At 42.7% G+C, this 21,571-nt stretch overlaps 1 protein-coding gene across 1 annotated transcript in view; it reads left to right on the top strand.

Annotated features, from left to right (window-relative positions):
- LOC126331935 (protein gustavus) overlaps positions 1 to 21,571 on the top strand; it is a 317,640-nt gene that overhangs the window by 86,994 nt on the left and 209,075 nt on the right. The window lies entirely within an intron of this gene.

Raw genomic sequence — 21,571 nt, 5'->3', positions numbered from 1 at the left:
AGTCTGGAGCCGAGCTGCCGCTACGGCCGCAGGTTCGAATCCTGCCTCGGGCATGGATGTGTGTGATGTCCTTAGGTTAGTTAGGTTTAATTAGTTCTAAGTTCTAGGCGAATGATGGCCTCAGAAGTTAAGTCGCATAGTGCTCAGAGCCAGGCAATCTGCTACCTCCCGAAAAGGTGATATGCTAAATAGTAATAATACACGCTCCAGTCAAATTAATGTGACCACCGCCCCCGAAGACAACGTGCCATAACCACTCACAAACGGCAGGTGGCAGCGTTATCAGTGGAGGGTATATAAAGCTTGTCGGAGAGAAGCGGAAAACAGTGTACTAGTTGCCGGAGCGACCTAGCTGACGCCCAAAAGGGCATGATCATTGGCTCTAGGGCAAGAGTGGAAGCATTTCCGGGAATAGAAAAGTCTGTAAACTGCTTGCGAGCCGCCGTGGTTAAATTACACGTACATGACAAAATGGCGAAATCGTAAATTCGATGCCGAGGCAACTTGATGCACCACGGTCATAGATGACATGGTTTAACGACTGCATGGCTAGTTGGACTATCGAGCGAGGTGGCGCAGTGGCTAGCACACTGGACTCACATTTGGGAGGACGACGGTTCAATCCCGCGTTCGGTCATCCTGATTTGGGTTTTCCATTATTTCCCTAAGTCGCTCTAGGCAAATGACGGGATGGTTCCTTTGAAAGGGCACGGCCGATCTCCTTCCCTGTCCTTCCCTAACGCTATGAGACCGATGACCTCGCTGTCTGGTCTCCTCCCCCAAACAACCCACCTCAACCCTAGTTGGACTGAAGACGGGAGACCTAAAGCAGTCTTTGTGTCCAAAGCTGAGAGAATAAAGAAAGAAGAAATACGTGACCTGGCACTCAAAATACAGTAGTGCAACCATATACGTGGTCGGACCTGCTGCATTGGTGCAAGTGTATCGGCAGGGCGCAGTTGTAGGAGAGGCACAGCGCACCAGTAAGGCAGTGGAATCCGCTTTTCTTTTCCTGCCTCTGCGGTGTACGGACAAAGGGACCCAGAAGATTTTGGCACTGAATGATCTAGATAGCTAGTAGAGAAACAGAAGCGGTAATGTTCCTCTTAATCGTATGGCTTTCGAATCGAACAGATAGATAACGTGTTGCTGTGCAAATTATTAGTTAAGGAACGGAAGAACATTTGTGGTGCAATATTTAGTCGCGTCTTACATTAAGAAATATATAGTGCTGTAAGTGAGAGTGATGCTAAGCCAAAAATACCAGAGCCAAACCCCAGAATACGTAGAAAATGGACATGTGGGTGAAACTTTCGGATGCAGGCGATAATCAGACGAAAGTGCAAACGCTGAGGATGTTTTAAGTGAATAAAACTAGACGCGTACAGTAAAGTCAGTACGCATTTTCAGTAGTTGTGATGGCAGATTTGAGAAACGGTACCGTGAATAAAATTTAATTATTTATGCTCACCGATATTGTCCTGCATATCTAAAATATTAAATGACCTTTTACGATTGTTTTAACTAATTAGTTAAAGTTGTTATTATCTCCGCTTACTGCTGCACAACACTTTGAATCATCGCCCTTATTTTCCTCTAATGAGAGTTTTCAGTGAATACACTGTTTTAGAGAGGTTCACTTTTGTTTTCCCGCTCAAATATGGAGATTATAGTTTCATAAAAAAACAGTATTCTTCACTTTTTCATGGTCATAATGAGCGTTGTGTTTGATAACCAGAAGCTGCTCTTTACACTCGGCACATGTTGTTGTGGTCGTTATCAAAGTGTTTCTACGTTTGCTCAACATTTGTGTGGCTAGACAGCTCACAAGATGAAAACTTAATCACGACAGAAACTGTTTCTTCTTGAATCTGCAGTAACTTAGAAATTCCTCATATACTGGTTTCCGCCTTCGGAAATTGAGATTCCCTCTCTCAGCCAAAAATCAGTCTGGTAGCTGTATAACTGTGCTAAAAGTGCTGTAAGTGATCGATAACTTGAAGAAAAGAACTGATGTATTCAGCTTTACAGCAATTACAACAAACAGATGAGTTGTCCGTATAGAAGTTCTGTCTCCAGGAAGCGATGAAAGCAAAAATTTATCATGCTTACAAGACAGCCTTCATTTAGTCCACGCAGTGATTTCCTCCACCAGTTCCAATTCGTCATCACTGCTCGTCGCCTGATGTTTACTACATTACGCTTAACAACGGCAGTTCGTCGAGGGCTGTTGGTGAGCTCCAAGCAAAGCAATTCCATGGTGGAAGACGAAAGGTGCACGTGTATTTTATTCTAGTAATACCTGTACGATCTGCTTCCTTACTAGGCCAAGGGCGAATGTCGCAACTGTCGCCTCTCCTAGAAATTTTTTGTAACCTATCCTCTAGCGACAGACGAGATAGAAAGTTCAGTAAATATTACAAGTAACTAACATACTTCGTTTCCTGGAATCAGTGTCCGTCCAATCCTTACTGGGTAAAATTATGTTCCTAATTTCGCCCACCCCTGTTCGTCATGTCGCCTTCCAGGCGGAGTTAGGAGAGGAGCTGCATTTGGCAAGTAATTTGATATGATAAGCCCATCAATACTACGAGATTCTGTCTGAAAATGTCACCTCCAGGCTTCTGGTATGTGAACAGTGACTAAAACCAAAATCACTGGATCTGAAGCTGTACGAAGGAAGATAAATGTGTGTTTCGCTGACCATGCGGTTCGCGCTGGGTGCGTGATTGATGGGACCCTGCAATGCAGGGGTAGTCAACCTTCGTTATCTGTCGTACAGTTTTGTATCACTGTTATTAATAAAATGTTTTAACCATCCACCGGCTCCATAGAAATACCGATTTATAAAGTAGGGAAGTAGCTTTACTTTACAAAAATTATAAAGCAAAGTTGCTGCAAATTAAAGCATATAATTATGATACTTGCCAAATTTTCGTTAAACCCTAGTGGATGTGTTAGCCTTCCGCTGCTACAGATGTGCGGTTGCATTCCGTGCTGAGACGGCTTTTGTAAGGGCTGTGCTACTCGCCAAATACTGATGATGCCTGTGCTGAGAGACGCCGTTCCGACCGATACAAAATACTTATCATCCGATTTTATCACTATTAGGTGAAAAAAATTGATTTTTGCATAAGTTACAGTCAGCTATTTTCACTCGATAAAGAGTTCGCAGCTCGTGGTAGCTAGCATTGCTATCTCTGTATCACGGGGTCCCGGGTTGGGGATTTTCTCTGTTCGAGGACTGCGTGTTTGTCCTCATCATTTCATCATCCTCATCATTGGTGACAGTGGCTAGATTGGACTGTGAAAAAATTGATCCTTCGTACGGGCTCTGATGACCGCGCAGTTGAGCGCCCCGCAAACCAAACATCATCACTCGATAAAGGGCTGAATTTCTTTTCGTTTCCCGTCATACTTACTGCGCTGCATCAAATTAAGGAAAACTTTCACGAAATTTTAAAATAGTTCGCAGAGCTAAAAACCCATTACGTAAACTTTGCGTATGGTCGGTTTTAGCACGTACTTTGCAGTGAATGAAACGTAGATAAGATATCGAAACTTTATTTAGAAGTGAGTGAGAGCAGAAGGGTATCTTAGCTCGTTCTCGAACTATTGGGTTTTGTTCAAATGGTTCAAATGGCTCTGAGACCTATGCGACTTAACTTCTGACGTCATCAGTCGCCTAGAACTTAGAACTACTTAAACCTAACTAACCTTAGGCATCACACACATCCATGCCCGAGGCAGGATTCGAACCTGCGACCGTAGCGGTCGCTCGGCTCCAGACTGTAGCGCCTAGAACCGCACGGCTACCAGGGCCGGCTTGGGTTTTGCATCAGAAGGGCGTTCGTCCAAGCGCGACCCGAAACATGTGGTCATAACAATCGTCATATCTCATAAACAATTCGAGATATCGAACCGAGTTTTTTTATAAAATATAGCACGCAATGAGGCACATGTATTGTACAATAAATACTCTAAACTTTTTTATTCACCGAGATATGGAGGTAACTCCTCCGCAGCAGTGAGAGGTCGGCGGCTCAAGACGCATTCAGACGTCAATAACACTCTAGGAAAACCCAAGCGACGCATGTGTACTCGCCCGCAACACGCAGGACGTGTATACACGCCCAGCGCCCACAATAAATTGGAGCGTCCACTAGTCGGCGGTAGGGGCCAGGTTGGCTCCTAATGGCGTAGTGGATCTCTGAGGAGCTCCTTTCGTTAGCTCAATATCTCTTTTATGTCTGGGAAAAGTGTTAATCAGGACTGATTGTCTGTTACGTGTTTCACAAAATTTTATACGTTTTAACCATATTTGTTTTACTCATTTCTGTAAGGGGGCCGATAAATTCACAGGTGAACGCTCACAAACCACGAACACACACTCACGGGCATGCACACTTTTGACTTCAGAGAAGTTAGAGGAAAAAAATTACATTTTGTTCAGCAAGCCATAAGACCTCTCTCGCCAAAGATAAACAACGTTGTATTCCATAAAAGGCAGCGACTTCCCATCAGTAACGTCGTTTGTTATAGGAAACTGGAGGGAGAGATTGTTCTTTTAGCTGCTTCAAAAGTCTTCTCCTGTATGCCGTTCAGAAGAAAGGAAAAAATACTCTTTTTTCTACATCAATGCAGTACTTAACTCTCTCTCTCTCTCTCTCTCTCTCTCTCTCTCTCTCTCTCTCTCTCTCTCTCTCTCCAAATCGAATCGTTACTGCTATGCCCGAGTTCCTTTTTACGTACTGCAGTTACTTCGTTTTCTTTACCTTACGTGTTGATATATAGCTTCAAAGGTTTTTTTTCCAGTGTTCCCATTTCCTTTGATCTGGACCATGACAGCTTGTTGTTCTTATGAAATGAGATCATACAGAAGTATTATTTATTGTCAACAGTTACGACAATGTATTGGGAAACTTAATAATAAATCCCGTCTGCCGTTTTTATAACATGTTTAACCATGCCAGTATACGTTCCTAAGTGACACCATAACAAAAATGCTGCAGAGATATTAGACTGAAATTGGCATTTATTTCACTCTCTCGGTTTACGAAGAATACCCAGTGCGACTTCTTATTTTTCCTGGCTTTATTCCATATCTTCAAAGGGTTATCATGTTAATCTTGATTTGGCAATTTTGTTTGCGTCTAGTATTACCCCATGGGAAAGACTGAGAACGTTTTCTAAATGTTTGAGAATCGTGCAACTGAGGCGGGTATCAGATCGGTTCACCTATTCGGATGTGGAAAACCACGTCTAGGCTGCCCATCACATCGGCCCTCGCCACTAATACATTAGGCGGATTCGATCTGGGGCCGGCGCACATCTCGAATCCGGGAAGCGGCTTGCTAACGCGTCTCAGATAGCCACTTTGGCTACTGTGGCAAAAGACAATGCATTAATCTGCTGAAATTGAGATAAACCAACTGAACAACTGAAGAGTAAGTATGCACATGATATAAGATACGGATATTCCGAGTATCTCGTGTAGTGAGTATTGGGTACGTGGTGTGCGATAATGACACACCTTAGTTGAAACGCTCTAAACGAAGTTATACATCTGAGTTCTTTATGTAATGGCTCTTTCAAATAGTAGCAACAGAAGCAGCAGTGGCTTACGCATACCAGTCCCTTCCACAGCCGGTGACCAAAAGTCATGAACACTATTTCAAGTCTGTCGGTGCTTTGCGTATCACTGTTGGGGAGCTAGCGCCATATGTTTTGGAACCACAAAGGTCGAAGGTGTCCACTTGTGAATGGTGTACATAATTGCTGGGACTCCTATGTTACTCATAAGGTTTCTGCTTTATTTCTTTCGTCAACGAAATTGAGATCGATCCATCGCTTGAATGTTCTCTGATCGAACACCATTTTCATACATTACTATTACCGTTGTTTCACGTGGCATCGGGGAGGTGTCCGTATAACCAGATGCAAAATTCAGAGACAAAATTAATTTGTGCTTACCTCATATGTAAGACGTGAACAATGAGAACTTTTTTTAAAAAAATTATAAATGGACATTTTGTTTTCAAGAATATAACAACATTCTACACTGTCGTCCAGTGTTAAGATTTTCCATAAACAAAAAAAAGGACCAATCAGGTGATAAGCACAAGCTTAAGTATCTTTAAAGATTGCTATTACAAAGTCTTATGAATTTATAAGTGCATTCACAAGTTTGATTGCTCAAAGAATTTAGACTTAAGCGGATTCACTTGCAATCAACAGTCAACAATCTTCGTATAGAGTTTCCGCCATTTGTCTTCTGTATCACACACACGCTAATAAAAATACAGGACATTATCTTCAGCTTCACAACAATCACAACGCGGAGAGAGCATTAACTTTTAATAGATGTTTCGTTTTTTGTTCCCCAAATCAGTTCTGGTGAAGGCCTGGACGAATCCTTCGGAAAAGTTGCGACTGATTTTCTGCTCCGTGCTTGACAGAACTGAGCTTGAGCTGTGTGATGACCTCGACGGGACGTTAAACTCTAACCTTCCTGTCCTTTCACTTCTCCTAACAGAGCAAGGCCCCTTTCTGTTGACCTTGATGAAGCCGCGGGGTCGGTAAACCCTTTATCATTCACTTGCTGATGAATATCCGAGGCTTCTCCGGCTAACAAATCCTGTTCAAAGCAAGTCAGTAGAATATCTCACACTCACACGCGCTCCAGCCGCGTGTATTCGAACGGTTTCCCCGTCCGCGGCAAAAAGTACAAGTGGTGATTAAATCACGAGTAGACGTCCTACACTGCACTGAGGACTGACAGTGAAAACCGGGATACAATGAGAAACAAAGTAGTGCGTAGGTCGCAGAATGAAATCAGGTGGCGCTGAAGGTTCGCCATCAATACCGCAGCCTGTTTGTCGATTCGGCAGCGCCCCGCTACACGCAGATTGCTCCGGATTGCCAGCAATTTGCTGCCGGATTAACGGAATTACTGGCGTCGGTTCCGTGGGCGCTGCTGCGCATCGCGAATTGCCTTGTTTTGGGGCACGTCGTTCAGTTTAGCAACGTGGCGGAAGGTGCCCCGGACTGCCTCCATATATTGGAACTATTCAGCTGTGTCACGACCGCATCCAGCGTGCGCCCGTGCCAGTTTGATCCGTCGAATGGATTTCTCCGTTGTATTCATTTTCCCAATTTATTGGCTTTGGGGTCGTGCTTATTCAGCCATCTCAGTAATGGAAAGACAATACGATAGCGCACCGGAGACATTCTTGTGGACCACACATACATTATGGTCAAATGGCTCTGAGCACTATGGGACTTAACTACTGAGGTCATCAGTCCCCTAGAACTTAGAACTACTTAAACCTAACTAACCTAAGGACATCACACACATTCATGGCCGAGACAGGATTCGAACCCGCGACCGTAGCGGTCGCGCGGTTCCAGACTGTAGCGCCTAGAACCGCTCGGCCACTATGGCCGGCAGTACATAAGGACTACACAACAACCAGTTCCCGAACGGAGAAAGTTTCCAGCCCGGCCGGAAATCCTACCCGGGCCCTTCGCTTAGCGAACCCCATGGCAGTTGAAACGATAAGAAAATCACCGCGTCCTTTACATTTTGATGTACCTGTTATCTGGCTGCAAAACCTTTCAGGGAGGGGTCCTTGGATAAAACGTTCTCGGCTACCTTTCCGCCTCAAATTCGGATAGAACTCCAAGCTACTGATGGCTCTTTCAATCGTCATCGTTAGCGACAAAGTATGACAGCCTTTAAGAGGGCAAGTTGTCGTTTTTTATAGCTCCATCTTTCACCTTACTGTGGACAGCTATGATGCGGTATGCGACGTCGAAATTATGTTGACTGTTCTGTTATCCGACCATCTGGTACATAGCTGGTCGATCATTGCTTGTCCTTTAATCGAATTTTCCTCCCTCAAGTTCCTTCTCTCCATGGGTTTTAGCAACTTTTCCATCTGTAGTTTATGGTTCCACAAGCATACAGATCATTTTGACGCAAAAACTTGTCCATAAAATAATATGATCCCTCTATGAAGATCACTGTTGGAAATAAACCACTTTTGATCGTAACGGTACAACTGTAACTTCTGAAACCTTTCCTGTGTAACTATCATATTTCAACCTATAGGACGATTCGTACGTAACAACCACACTTTGTACACTCTGTCCATAGGTTTGTCTGTAATGTACTGTTTAAGAGATTATGTGCCCTCGAATTTAACTTTTGCTTCATTAGCAGCTCTCCTGAAATTTTCTTTTCAAACTCTCTATCGACGAACCTAGTTTTTACAATTTGCCATGATTCTGAATGTGTTCTGTCAGCTCCCGATTTATGGATGGAGACAATCATCGAAAGCTTGGAGTTTTATACGAATTCGACGCAACAAGTTAACCGAGAAACTTTTATGCAAATCAGTTACCTCCCTGTTAGACATACGGGAAGGTATTCATTTATAGATAAATTAGTGCTGCGAGTTACTTGCTTTACTGGAGCTGAAATTTCTTAACGGCTTGACAATACTTACATAATTTATTCACATTTACGTCATAGTTCGTGGTCCCAGGACTGGAAAATTTTCTAGCGTGACTTAACGACAGTAATATCACCGAAGCATATCTTTATTTGCTAAAGAAACAGTGCAACAACTTCCGCTGGGGTACTAGCTAACGCTGAAAACACAAGGGAAACTTACTGTGGTGTCTGCTAATGACAATGTTGTTTGTGTTCACACTATCTGTGTGGGCTTGCACGTATCTGACTACTTGTTGAAGTAGCTAACAAGAAACCTTGAGTAAAGTGCACGGAAAAGAATGTAATAATGTGTGCATTGGAAAAGTTTTTGTGTTGATGCCAATGGTAAATAGTGCATGTGATCAACACGATAATCCCGGTAAAAGTTCTTAAAGAGACATAAACAGTTCTCTCAAACTCCATGTCACCGTGTATCATCAAATTACTGTTATGCTTGAAACTCTCTACCAGTGGTAACACAATGACTGCAGGATACTCGTGGGAAAGTAAGCAACTTTAACCGTTTTAGTGTAAAACGGCCAAGCGATTAAATGTCGTGGCACAAGAATAGAGGCCTGAATTGCATATCCATGGGAATTTGTGCTCATAATATGGGAAAATGGAGACTGCGTAAATCAGGCATATATTTTTAGAATAGCCCATGTAATCCATAACAGGGCTCAGAGCAACCTAATACAGGAACCGAGCCGTAAATAGAATTTTTAGTTTTTCTGCCACATGTTACGAAAAGCTATACCATAAACAGGCAGTCTATCACAGTTCCCCAAAACAACTACCTTTTTTGTGTGTCTGATAATTACTTTCTGTTACAAAAGTCATAGAAAATCATGTTATTTATCCATCAAGAGCGCAAATATATGGCATATTACGCAGCAAGGTTTGCGTGCAGACCACTTAATTGTCGAAATGAAAAACGTTACCTTCAAAGTGAATCTTACAGCGAAATGCCGCTTATTTGTTGTCACTCATGTACAAAACACGCAGTAGCAGCCATTTACTACCGTGTCCTGTTCAATCCCGATGGGTTCTGAAACGGTGAATTTTTTTTCAACTTATAAAAGCATGTAACCTGCTCTTGTCACTTTCAATCTGGTCCCCAAAAAAGCCCTGAATCTTGGGAAATTCCGTCCGGCAACGAAGTAGAACATTATCACCAATCTTTACTCCGTGAAACCAAAAGAAGCACCTCAATTCTTTGAATATCTTGCAGTCCCTATGAATGATACGTACGTTTCTCATTCGTGCGTAAGGTCAGTGACAAACGACCAATAGGCTTTACCGAATGTATTCTCCCTGACGCGGCCTTGAGATCAGAAGGAGTTACAACTGTAGCTTCTGTGAAAATCATTCATATAGTCTGAAGTTACTTTCCCAGTTCTGTGCAGTCTATTATGAGAGCTTATTTTACAATAGATTCATGTATCCATAAGCTTCGCAGAACGCTTTTAGATCGCTGGCCAACATCGAATCATATGATTTCGATTTGTGTTGAGACTTCGCAACTGTATTAAGAAATTTACTGCAGTGGTGAAAATTACATGACCAGTGGAGTCGTAATTTGCCGCTGCTAACTTCCGTAGTTAGTGGGTTCAAAAATGGTTCAAATGGCTATGAGCACTATGGGACTTAACATCTGAGGTCAACAGTCTCCTAGAACTTAGAACTACTTAAACCTAACTAACCTAAGGACATCAAACACATCCATGTCCGAGGCAGGATTCGAACCAGCGTCCGTAGTGGCCGCGCGGTTCGTCTACTGAAGCGCCTACAACCGCTCGGCCACAACGGCCGGCGTAGTTAGTGGGAATAAGTTGTATGGTCCCACTGTATAACCTTCGGCCCACCCTGGATTAGTTGCAGCTCAAACTAGTGGAATACTGGTCCCACACACAGAAGCAGAGCCATCGCCTCTTAGCAATTGCTTTAATGGATATTGTTAGGTTTCTTTGTGTAACCTTCCTCCAGCATTACCCATCAGACCCATTTTCAACCACCATTCAATAGTGTCCTTCTTGTGATTCGTCCGATTCCTCCACTTGTATCGCAGCCAACCACATAATCATGTGGCTGCTCTTCAGTAACAGAGGAAAGAACCTTAAGGAGGACTGTAAATGGTGGGCTGGAACTTTGTATTGCAAATGCCCCTTCATGATCCGTGTCATGGAAGACAAGGTACCGGAAAGAAGTTTGAGAGCAAGGCTAAGAACTTCGTACATCAAGCAGATACAGCAGAAAATAGAGACAATGGAAGACGAATATTGTGGCTTGCGGATTGAGAAATTAAGAAGATGAAAATTCGGCCAACTGGTGGATAACCTTGTCCCCTGGTATTTTTAAATGTGTAATCTGACTAATATCCTCTTTTAAGAAGTTTAAGATGTACCACAATAGCTGTTACTGTATAAAGTTAAACGTCACTTTCTTTTTATTCCGTTACTATACACATGGGCTGTAAAGCTAGTTTCACTTGCACCAGTAAGTTCAAAATGGCCGTGTTTGAGTAGGAGTTCTCTTGATAACTACTGTGCTAGATACATTAGGGTGTTATTGTTTGACTGTGAACTCTGATAATGCGGCCCACCTTTTAGGATTATATACCTTGCTGTTGCATCGCTGATCTTAGTCGCCGAAATATATCACAATAAGAGAGAGAGAGTGATAATTTGGTGTTAATGTGACTGCAAGATAGGCAGAGGACATTGGAAATGACTGCAGAGTAGAGAATCGACACATCGATAGTTAAATCGAAACAAACTTTATTTTGACAACCATCTTGTTTCTACTGCACTGTAGAGTTAATTTTGAGATCGCGTTTTAAGTGTCCTTTGCAAGTAAATGAACAGTGGTTCGTAATATCAAAGGAGCCATAGTAACTCAGCACTCCAGAAGAAGACAGTCGTTTCATATAAACGAAGTGAGTAAATATTTAAATTTCTTTATGTGAACAGCAGACCAACAAACTAAGTGAATCTTCTCTCATACTAAATTTTCCTTTCAGGATTAGCATAATGCATGCCAAGACTGTACAGAAAAACTTTAATATCTGTGTATACTGTTGTTAAATATTTTCTTATCGCCATTGTAGATTGACAATAAAGTTTGTACCTCGAAACATGTTAGTTCATTAAATTATTTAGGTAAGTCTTCAAATTTTGTGACTGATAGCAGTCTCTGAAAAATCTTTCCATATTTTTGAAACAGCAACGGTCGAATAACAGCTAATATCGCTTTGAGCTGCAGATACATTCTACGACAGGAAAAAGGCACATCATGAAGAAATTATCCGAATGGGACGGAAATCGATAGATGTGACGAACGTGTATAGACAAACAACTGATCACAGTTTTAGAAAAAAATGAAGATTTATTCGAGAGAAAGAGCTCCACAATTTGAACAAGTCAGTAACGCGTTGGTCCACCTCTGGCCCTTATGCAAGCAGTTATTCCGCTTGGCAGTGATTGATAGAGTGATTGATGTCGTCGTGCCAAATTCTGTCCATTTGGAGCGTTAGATCGTCAAAGTTCCGAGCTGGTTGTAGGGCCCTGTGTATAATACCCCGAACTTTCTCGGCTGGGGAGACGACCGGCGACCTTGCTGGTCAAGGCAGGTCTTGGGAAGCACTAAGACAAGGCGCTACCCTTTGCGTCTCCAGACTGGAATCTCCCTGACTGGAGTAAACTGCTCTTCAATGATGAGTCCCGCTTCGAATTGATCCCCGATGACCAGCAAAGACATGCCTAGAGACGCCCCAGACAGCGGTTGGATACCAACATGACGATCGCCTGCCATACGGTCCGACAACCAGGAATGATGGTTTGGGGGTGCCGTTTCTTTTCATAGCAGGAATCGTTTGGTTGTCATCCGCGGAATCGTTATAGCAAGGCGATACGTCGACGATATTCTACGCCCCGTTTTGTTGTCCCTAATAGGAAGCCATCCTGTACTTACATTTTAGCAAGATAATGTCCTCCCGCTCACGGAGAGTGTTTCTATTGCGGTCTTCGTGCTTGTCAGACCTTACATTGGCTATCAAGATCGCTGAATCTCTCCCCAGTTGAGAATTTTTGGGAGCAGTATAGGCAGGGCCGTCCAACGACTTCGGTATTTTGACGATCTGATGCGCCAGGTGGACAGAATTTGGCACGATATCCCTCAGGAGGACATCAAAGTACTCTATCAATCAATACCAAGCCGAATAACTGCTTTAATAAGGGCCAACGCGTTACTAAAAAATGTTCAAATGTGTGTGAAATCTAATGGGACTTAACTGCTAAGGTCATCAGTCCCTAAGCTTACACACTACTTAACCTAAATCATCCTAAGGACAAACACACACATCCATGCCCGAGGGAGGACTCGAACCTCCGCCGGGACCAGCCGCACAGTCCGTGATTGCAGCGCCTTAGACCGCTCGGCTAATCCCGCGCGGCAAACGCGTTATTGACTTGCTCTGTTTATGTACTTTTTCTCTCGAATAAATCATCCAGTTCTTTTGAAATTGTAATCATTTGTTTGTCTCTATATGTACATTACATCTACCGATTTCATATCCATTCGGATAAATTCTTCGTGGAGCGTTGTTTTTTGTTTTACAGTGTATATTTCAATCTTTTTTCTGTCTAATGTGAGATTTGGATAAAAAGTAACTGAGATCCTCGGTAATCAGCTGTTTAATAAAAAATGGAAACCCAAACCAGTGACGCTGGTAGTGACACTAAAGTTCGCCCTTAATAGAACTACGACCTTTACATGTTATGCTGGGCGCCTCAGAAGAAATGGTCGATATTACCCGGAACGATCATTCGACGCAAAAAGGGTCTAGTAAACATGGGCCCTAAAATACATATCTTAAAAACTATGGGGACTTGTTCAGCAGAAGAGATGTGTTTCACAGTACCGAAGATGAAGAAGTGGTCATAGTTCTTAAGGTATGCATTTTAGCACCCATTTTACTAGTTTTTTTCCGAATGTCCGTTCCTGTTATACATCCCTCCTCGGGACACCCTGTATCAATCAGCGAAAAACGAACATCGTGCCTCGGTTTTGCTAGCAGCAGCTTCCGGCCGCCGCATCTCGGACGCGGCTGCAAGCGTCGGGTTGTGCAGCGACGCAGGGAGCGGCAGACGTGTCTCCGCTGTGGCCTGCCGCCGCGCCTTATTGATCCGGTCGCGCCTTCCCACACTGCGCGGCCTCGCAGCGCCGTGCCGTCCCCTCTACTCGCGAGAGGCTGCGCTCTGCACGTGACGTCACACCAGTGCCGTCTGAGAACGCCCTGGCCTTGATAATGACGACGGATAAGGTCCACGAGTTGCTTCAGCTATGCCGCATCGTGCTGGAGACACTCATGATTAGATCCTGTAAACTCGTAAAGCGATCAGATTGGTGGGATACTGATTTCTGTGGTTCACCTGCTGCTCGGAGTTCACAATCTGACAGAAAAAGTGAAGCACCCAGAAGAGACCGTCGGGCATCAATGTAACTTCATACACGTACAGACCATTGGCGGGTATGTAGATGATTGGAGCTGCAAATCTCTCTGGGAGGTAGTACACCAGAGTGCATTAGTGTTGTTCGGGTTTAGTGTTGTTGCCAGACCTGATGGGGTAGGGCATGGACAGCGTCAGTTGCCGAGTGATCATTGTGAAGACGCGGAGATGCTCCGTACTGATGTGAGACAGCGTCAGCACCACACGACAGTTTGCAACGGGCCTCGCTGTAGGTTTCCATTTGGCCGGCTAGTCGAATCGTGCTGTACCTAGATCTGAGGGGCACTGCGATGTGACAATGGCCTGGCGGTGGACTGTTTGGGAACGTGATGGCAAGTCTACTCGTCGTTAAGGTTCCTGTGGACCACATCTGACCACCACAAGGGACGACTGTATTGTGCACCAAGCACTTCTGCGCGTGCAACATTCTGTGTCAACCCACATCATTCGTTGGAGACTAACAGCAGCTGGACTACATGCTGCCGCTAACACAGTAGCACAAACGGCTGCATTTGGAGTGGTACCCTTAACGAGAAGCATGGACATGACTAGTCCCGCATTGTGTTCAGCAATGAATCGCCGTTCTGCACTACTTTTGATGACCATTGTCGGCGAGCTTGGCGGCGACTTCTGCAGAGGTTCCATCCTTCCAGCGTATTGGGTAGGCTCAGCGGTGTTGCAAGTGGCATCATGGTGTGGGAAGTCATCGCTTATAATTTGGGTCACGGATGGTGGTGACTGATCCTCGTGCGTTACCTCTAATGTCACAGAGCCGAGCTGCCATTTTTCAATAGGTTAATGCTCGTCCACACATGGCATGTGTCGCTATGAAATCGCGGCGTGGTGTTGAGATACTTCTGTAGCCACAATGATCCCCAGATTTGTTCCCGATAGAGCTTGTGTGGGATCAACTCGGACGTCAACTCCATCCCAGCGCCAGAACATGGAGGTCTAGTTACAACATTTGTGGGGCAGCTTGCCTCAGGAGAGGGTACAATTGTTATATGACAAAGCTTCCCAACCAAACTAGTGCGTACATCCAGGGCGGAGGGGCTACGACGTCCTACTGACAAGTGGGCTCAAAACTGCAAATTCTTTTCAAACTTGACTCAATATTGTAATCACTGAAGTAACATCACTTCGCCCCGTGAAGTTTCTTTTCGTTTCTTCCTCCACTTTTGGATGCTTCACTTGCATCCTCAGGCAACGTAGTTCCAGACATTACGATCGAGTGATTTAGTGGGCCAGTTCAGATGCGACAGGGTACCTCAGTGTTCGGCAAACCAGGAACAACCAACACGGATTCAGAAAATATCGATCTTGTGAAACACAACTTGCCCTTCATTCTAAGTAACGATTGTTATCGCCAGAGGAAGTTAGACTGATACCATATCTTTAGATTTCCAAAAGGCTTTATTGATAGGTGACTTCTATTTCAGTTGCATGGCTCTGGAGTATCTTTTCATTTGTGCAATTGGATTCGTGATTTCCTGTCAGAAAGTATTACATTGGTAGTGCGTGATGTAAGTTGAGAATTTGGGACTAACGGGAGATGTGCTAGCGTAGTTCGTGCAGTTGTGGTGACCACTGTGTCCGGATGGCGTAGTGGTCAGCACGTGTGCCCAGTAAGCAGGAGGCCCGGGTTCGAATCCCGGGGCGGCACTAATTTTCAATTTACTACGTTGATATAAATCAGTGTCCACTGGCAACTGATGACTTTTATTTAAATGGTTCAAATTTCTGTAAACTCTATGGAACTCAACATCTGAGATCATCAGTCCTCTAGACTTAGAATTAATTTAACCTAATTGACCGAAGGACATAACATACATCCATGCCCGAGGCAGGATTCGAACCTGCGACCGTAGCAGCAGCGCGGTTCCAGACTGAAGCGCCTAGATCCGCTCGGCCACAGCGGCTGGCTGACTTATTACTTCTTGTCTTTGTTTCTATTCCTCTACACTGGATACATAAATGTTCGAGTAGTAGATAACTTCATTGTCATCCAAGTATCTCATCGGTCAAACAGGTAATTACATCTCTCTGTTCGGCATCATCGTCATGGCGGACAAACAGATTTATCACAAACGTTACTTTCAGCTCTCTAAACAAACGACGAGTGGACACGAGCGATCTGTCATTATTATCTTTCCCATATCGTTTCCATACATCAGCGTCGATAATAAATTACGATTTTAACAATTATTCTAAGTCTACCTTCTTTGTCGCGTTGTGTGGTTCATTCAACTGTTTGTATATGTTTCGTGGGATCTTGTACCAACATTAGGTAGGCACAGTGTTCGTAATTAAAGTGCAGCTACTCACGTAGGTCCAGTGTGGGCTGTAATTATTGTAGGGCAGCGAAACTTGGTAGATATGCTAATGTGTTAATGCGGAACCAATGTACGCTGTACAAAATTAAGTCTGGAAATAAACTTAAGTCCAATTTTGACCACCAAGTGGAAATCTGGCGCTGTCTAGCATATTGTCTTCGACGCTGAAACTGAACAAATTGTGTATGCAGCGGTTAATAATAAAATCAACATTACGTTTTTCTCACTTGTTTCATCTTTTCTGCCCACGTCCCGTTCCTAATCTATTACATATGGCAACAGTTCTGTATTGCACGTACAAAGCTGGCGTTCGGCGCAGTGGCTGATGGCAACGACTGCTAGGTATTTCCCATTTATGGTCGCTCCCACAGCCCATGATATCTCCAACAGTACCATGATTAGGAAGGCACGGTGATGTTCAAACCAACAATATGTTTGAGGACACTTTTGTATATCTTCTTACTTATTTTTATTTGAACAATCTGAAATGACAAATAAGTAGTTTCTGAAAATGATTAACTGCATCAGATTTATTATTTATAAAATTGTTTTATGGGACTGGATAACCACATGCCGCAGTGAAATAAAATAGGCAATAACGGTATAAATAATAATAGCTGATAAACGACTGCATATTCTATAGATTTTTTCGGACTAGATTTAGGCATCTTCGTGCCGGTTGTCAGGTGGTAATTATGGTGGGGAAATAGAGTTATGGTACAAGCGCAGAAATAGTGCAATTCACTGCAATGTGCCTGGAACCTTAGCGTACAAATGGTGCAGCTGCGCTATTATTTTTTTTTTTTTTTTCGTCGTGGTGTACGCAGTTGATTAACGACAAGCAGGCTGGCCGAAGAACCTGTAGTATCCGTTTCGTATTGAAATCGTGCGTATATATAAAACCGCTTCTAACCTGCATAGTAACTGTACAGAATGTGGAACACATTTTACGGTGTGAGTAGATTGAGTAATGAGTGATAAAACAGTGGAAAGAGGTACTTCAGAATTATCTTCCTGAAAGGCATTGCACAAATGGAGAAATTTTGTGTATGTCCGTACCAGTGTAATGAAAGAGATATGTCTTGTCTCAATAACAGATAGATACACGTCAAGAAAAATTAATGATTGATGGAAATATGTTCTAAACGTCATTATTAAATTTAGTACGGCTCATATCGTCATAACAGTTCAAATCTGTTTGTACGTTTATAATTCGTAATTTAATTAATGAATTATAAGCAGTGTGTTGTTCTTATGCAGCTGCGTAGTTATCTGTTACACTCGCAACAGTCAAGTTTTGGAAACTACGTCTGTGTGTTCTATATCTGTTGGCATAAATCAGTATGTCTCTAGTGGTTGTCGGGTTTTCCCGGTTGGTGCTGTCTTCAAACGTCTAACTCATATTTTCTTTAATCCTGAGTCTAAAATATTTATACTGGCTACTTTCTATCTTTACAATAGACAACGGCCTGACACACGCAATACTCGGGATGCTACATTTCTCTAGTACCCGATCCGAAATGTAAAACAAAAAGACTTGTTTCTCTTTTATCTCACTTGTTTCAATGCATGCGTAAGTTGGTCAGTGAATTTAGCAGCGTTACTGTGTAAATCACTGGGTTGTTCTGTTAATAAATTTTTTCTTCACAGCTTAATCTTTAGTCTTTTAGGTTACGTAGTGCCACAGATTCGTTACGTTTCCTACAGTGCTGTGTATGTTCTCCAAGCTCGATTAGTAGTAAATAATTTTTTTCTGTAATTACTTATGGTGCCCTAATTTGATGAAACGCATTAAGAAGGTTGTGTGTTCATTCTCCGCTTTATCGAAGGATTTTTTCGTGCCCTTACCATGACTAAAATGTGTGAGGAATATGTTCGCTGGATCAGATTTTAGCTCGTATCACATTGGAAGTCATAGAACAGAATATCATAAGATTCCACACTGCATTTCAGTTTCACACAGCCTGTAACGCTAACGAAACGTCATTTATTGTAGTGGTGGATTCTGAGTCCTCGTAATCTTTATCGTTCTTTTCGTGACACCTCACGAACGATCCGTGTGGACTTGGATATTTTTCCTATGGTGGCTCATATACAAAAGACGCCTCTCAGCCAAGTGGAAAATACGCCAAACATAGTCCTCTGAGCAAAGTGAAAAATATATCGAACCTTCGTCACTAATAAACTCTTCTATCATTGCTACCTCCTTACTTCTTTTCTCGCACGAACTGTTGAGTACTATTGACAAGAGATTTCAATTTGATTCCGTATTTCTGGATTTCCGGATGGCTTTTGACACTGTATCACACAAGCGGCTTGTAGTGAAATTGCGTGCTTGTGGAATATCGGATCAGTTATGTGCAGGTATTCATGGTTTCCTGTCAGAGGGGTCACAGTTCGTGGTAACTGACGCGAAGTCATCGAGTAAAACAGAAGTGATTTCTTACGTTCCCCAAGATAGTGCTATAGGCCCTGTGCTGTTCCTTATCTATATAAACAATTTAGGAGACAATCCGAGCGGCCGTCTTATATTGTTTGCAGATGATGCTGTCGTTTACCATCTAGTAAACCCATCAGAATATTAAAACAAATTGGAAAACGATTGCCAAAAGATATCTGAATGGTGCGAAAATTGGCAGTTTGACCGTAAATAATGAAAAGTGTGAGGTCATCCACGTGACCGCTAAAAGGAATCCGTTAAACTTCAATTACACGATAAATCAATCAAATCTAAAGGCCATAAATTCATCTATATACAAGGATTTAAGTTACGAACAATTTAAATTGGAAAGAACATATAAAAATGTTGTAGGGAAGGCAAACCACAGACTGCCTTTTATTCGCAGAACATTTAGAAAATATAACAGATCTACTAAAGAGGTTGCCTACACTATGCTTGTCCGTCCTCTTTTGAAGTGCTGCTGAGCGGTCAACGATCCTTACCAGATAAGATTAACTGAGTACACCGAGAAATTTCAAAGAACAGCAGCACGTTTTGTATTATCGCGAAACAGTGGAGATAGTGTCACTGAAATGATACAGGATTTGGGATGCACATAATTAAAACAAAGGCGTTTTTCGTTTCGGCGAAATCATCTAACAAAATTTCAATCACTAACTTTCTCTTCCGAAGGCGAAAATATTTTGTTGACGCCGACCTACATAGGGAGAAATGATCATCATAATAAAATAATGGAAATCATAGATCGCACGGAAAGATACAGATGTTCATTTTTACCGTGTGCTGTCAGAGAGTGGAATAACAGAGAATTATTGTGAAGGTGGTTCGATGAACCCCCTGCCAGGCACTTAAGTGTGATTTGCAGAGTATCCACGTTGATGTAGATGTAGATCAGTCTTCTGACTTGTTTCATGTGACCTGCAACGAATTCCCCTCCTGTGCCAGTCTTGTCATGTCAGAGTAGCACTTGCACCCAACTTGTTCAGCTATTTCCTGGATGTATTCGAGTCTCCTCTTCTCCTTATACTCTAATCCTCTACTTCCTGTTATGAAATGTGCCGAGATTTCTCACGATTTGATTTTGCGAGTGTGCTTCCATATGCTGTATAGCTGTTATAACTTGTTGTACTGATCTTGTTGTAGAAAAATTGCAGTTAAAGTCATGTAAAACTTTAATGTAGCCTTCTTCTTTTTTACAGGTAAGCTTGGGAGAACTACTGGTAGCTGAAAGCGGTCGGCAAGCTGGTGAGTGAGATCCTCACTCTTCAGGTCTAGTCAGCTGCCTTGCCAACCCACAACAATCGAGGCGAGTTAGCCATGGAATATTCGCTCTCTGTAAATGAATTATAAGTTTGGGGAATTTTGGTATGTTTCGAAAAGGAATGGCACATGACCGACAGACGTAATGGTATACAATCTATTCTCAGCTTATGAGAAACGTATCGTGAACCAGGGTACTGGGCGAAGTGTAATTTCCTACAGAAGAAACTGAAGGATGTACTTAGAAAGCTCTCGGCGCGCATCGGTTATTTCTTCCCCGATTGGGAACCATTTTTCCTCAGTTCCAGCTTGCTAGGATCGGCTGAGAAGAAATTCTACACCTAACGTCCGATCCTCTCAGTTAAGGAGTGAAATTTTAATTAAAAACTGCATGCTCTCAAATTAATCGCGTTTGATGTTTCCACCGCTGTGTTGGAACAGCTACAGTTTCTTTAGCTCGAAATATTATTTGGGCGACATACAATGTAGTATTTCTTTAATTTCTTGACTACAGCCGTAGTACTGGAAAACTCGTTTTTAGTATACATTCTTGGCAATTCGCGCATGTATTCTAAGAACTGTCGACAGTAAATAACATCGCATGTATTTCCACGATTCGGAAATACATAAATATGGTAGCGCATCTGTTTGATGTTTCAGAGCGTTGAGGAAGTTTGCGATAAAAATGGCAGACGTGAGACGAAAGTTGTTGAATGTTGTTGGTACTGGTACTGAGGCTGAACAGCGAAACTATGCTCTAGACGTCTGCGTATTTGCAGGAATCTTTATGAAAAAGTGCCTACAAACGTTTACTGCAAGAGTGGTGGCGCTCTAATTTGACGGTATGATTAGCTATGGTAAAAAAAATGAAAAAAAGGGAAAACGACGAATTGAGCGAAGCAGTCTAAGGTGAACATAGTGGCGCTGTCTAAGGTGAACATAGTGGCACTGTGATGAAGGCGCTGGACTTGCATTCGGCAGGACGGCGCATCAAATCAGATTCAGATTTTTATGTGGTTACTGTAAATCGGTTTATCTAAACACCGGGATGATTCGTTGGAAAAGTTCCATTCTACAAAGACGGATGAAATAGCAGGTGCATTTGGCAACAACATCTATTCATGGTACTACAAGCTAGTCTGAGAGAAAAAAAATTAAGTTTTAGAAATATCATTCAGTGCTTTTTCATGGACGATTTTATTTACCACATTCTATTAATATAGAGGATGTTCGGAAATTCGCGTCACAAACCTCTAGGACTTGTAGATGGGAGTGAGTATGTAATATTTTGAATAGGAACCTACTTTTCTTTTTTTATGTTTATTTCTCAAGTACAGACCTGCTACCTGTCATCGTATAGCAGGTCGTATATTGTGTGATTTTACATGTTATATCATACAAATTCAGTTTCACTACTAGTACATATTTTTTTGAGAATTTGACAGCCTATGTTCGGAAACGTACCGTTTCCGTTCTATGGAGGTTTCAGTTCAGATGCTTAACTCATCCACTT

This window comes from Schistocerca gregaria, chromosome 2, assembly GCF_023897955.1.
Source record: "Schistocerca gregaria isolate iqSchGreg1 chromosome 2, iqSchGreg1.2, whole genome shotgun sequence".
In the NCBI taxonomy this organism is placed as follows: Eukaryota; Metazoa; Arthropoda; class Insecta; order Orthoptera; family Acrididae; genus Schistocerca; species Schistocerca gregaria.
Note: the sequence above shows the minus strand (reverse complement) of the source record. Positions and strands in the feature narration are given on the sequence as shown.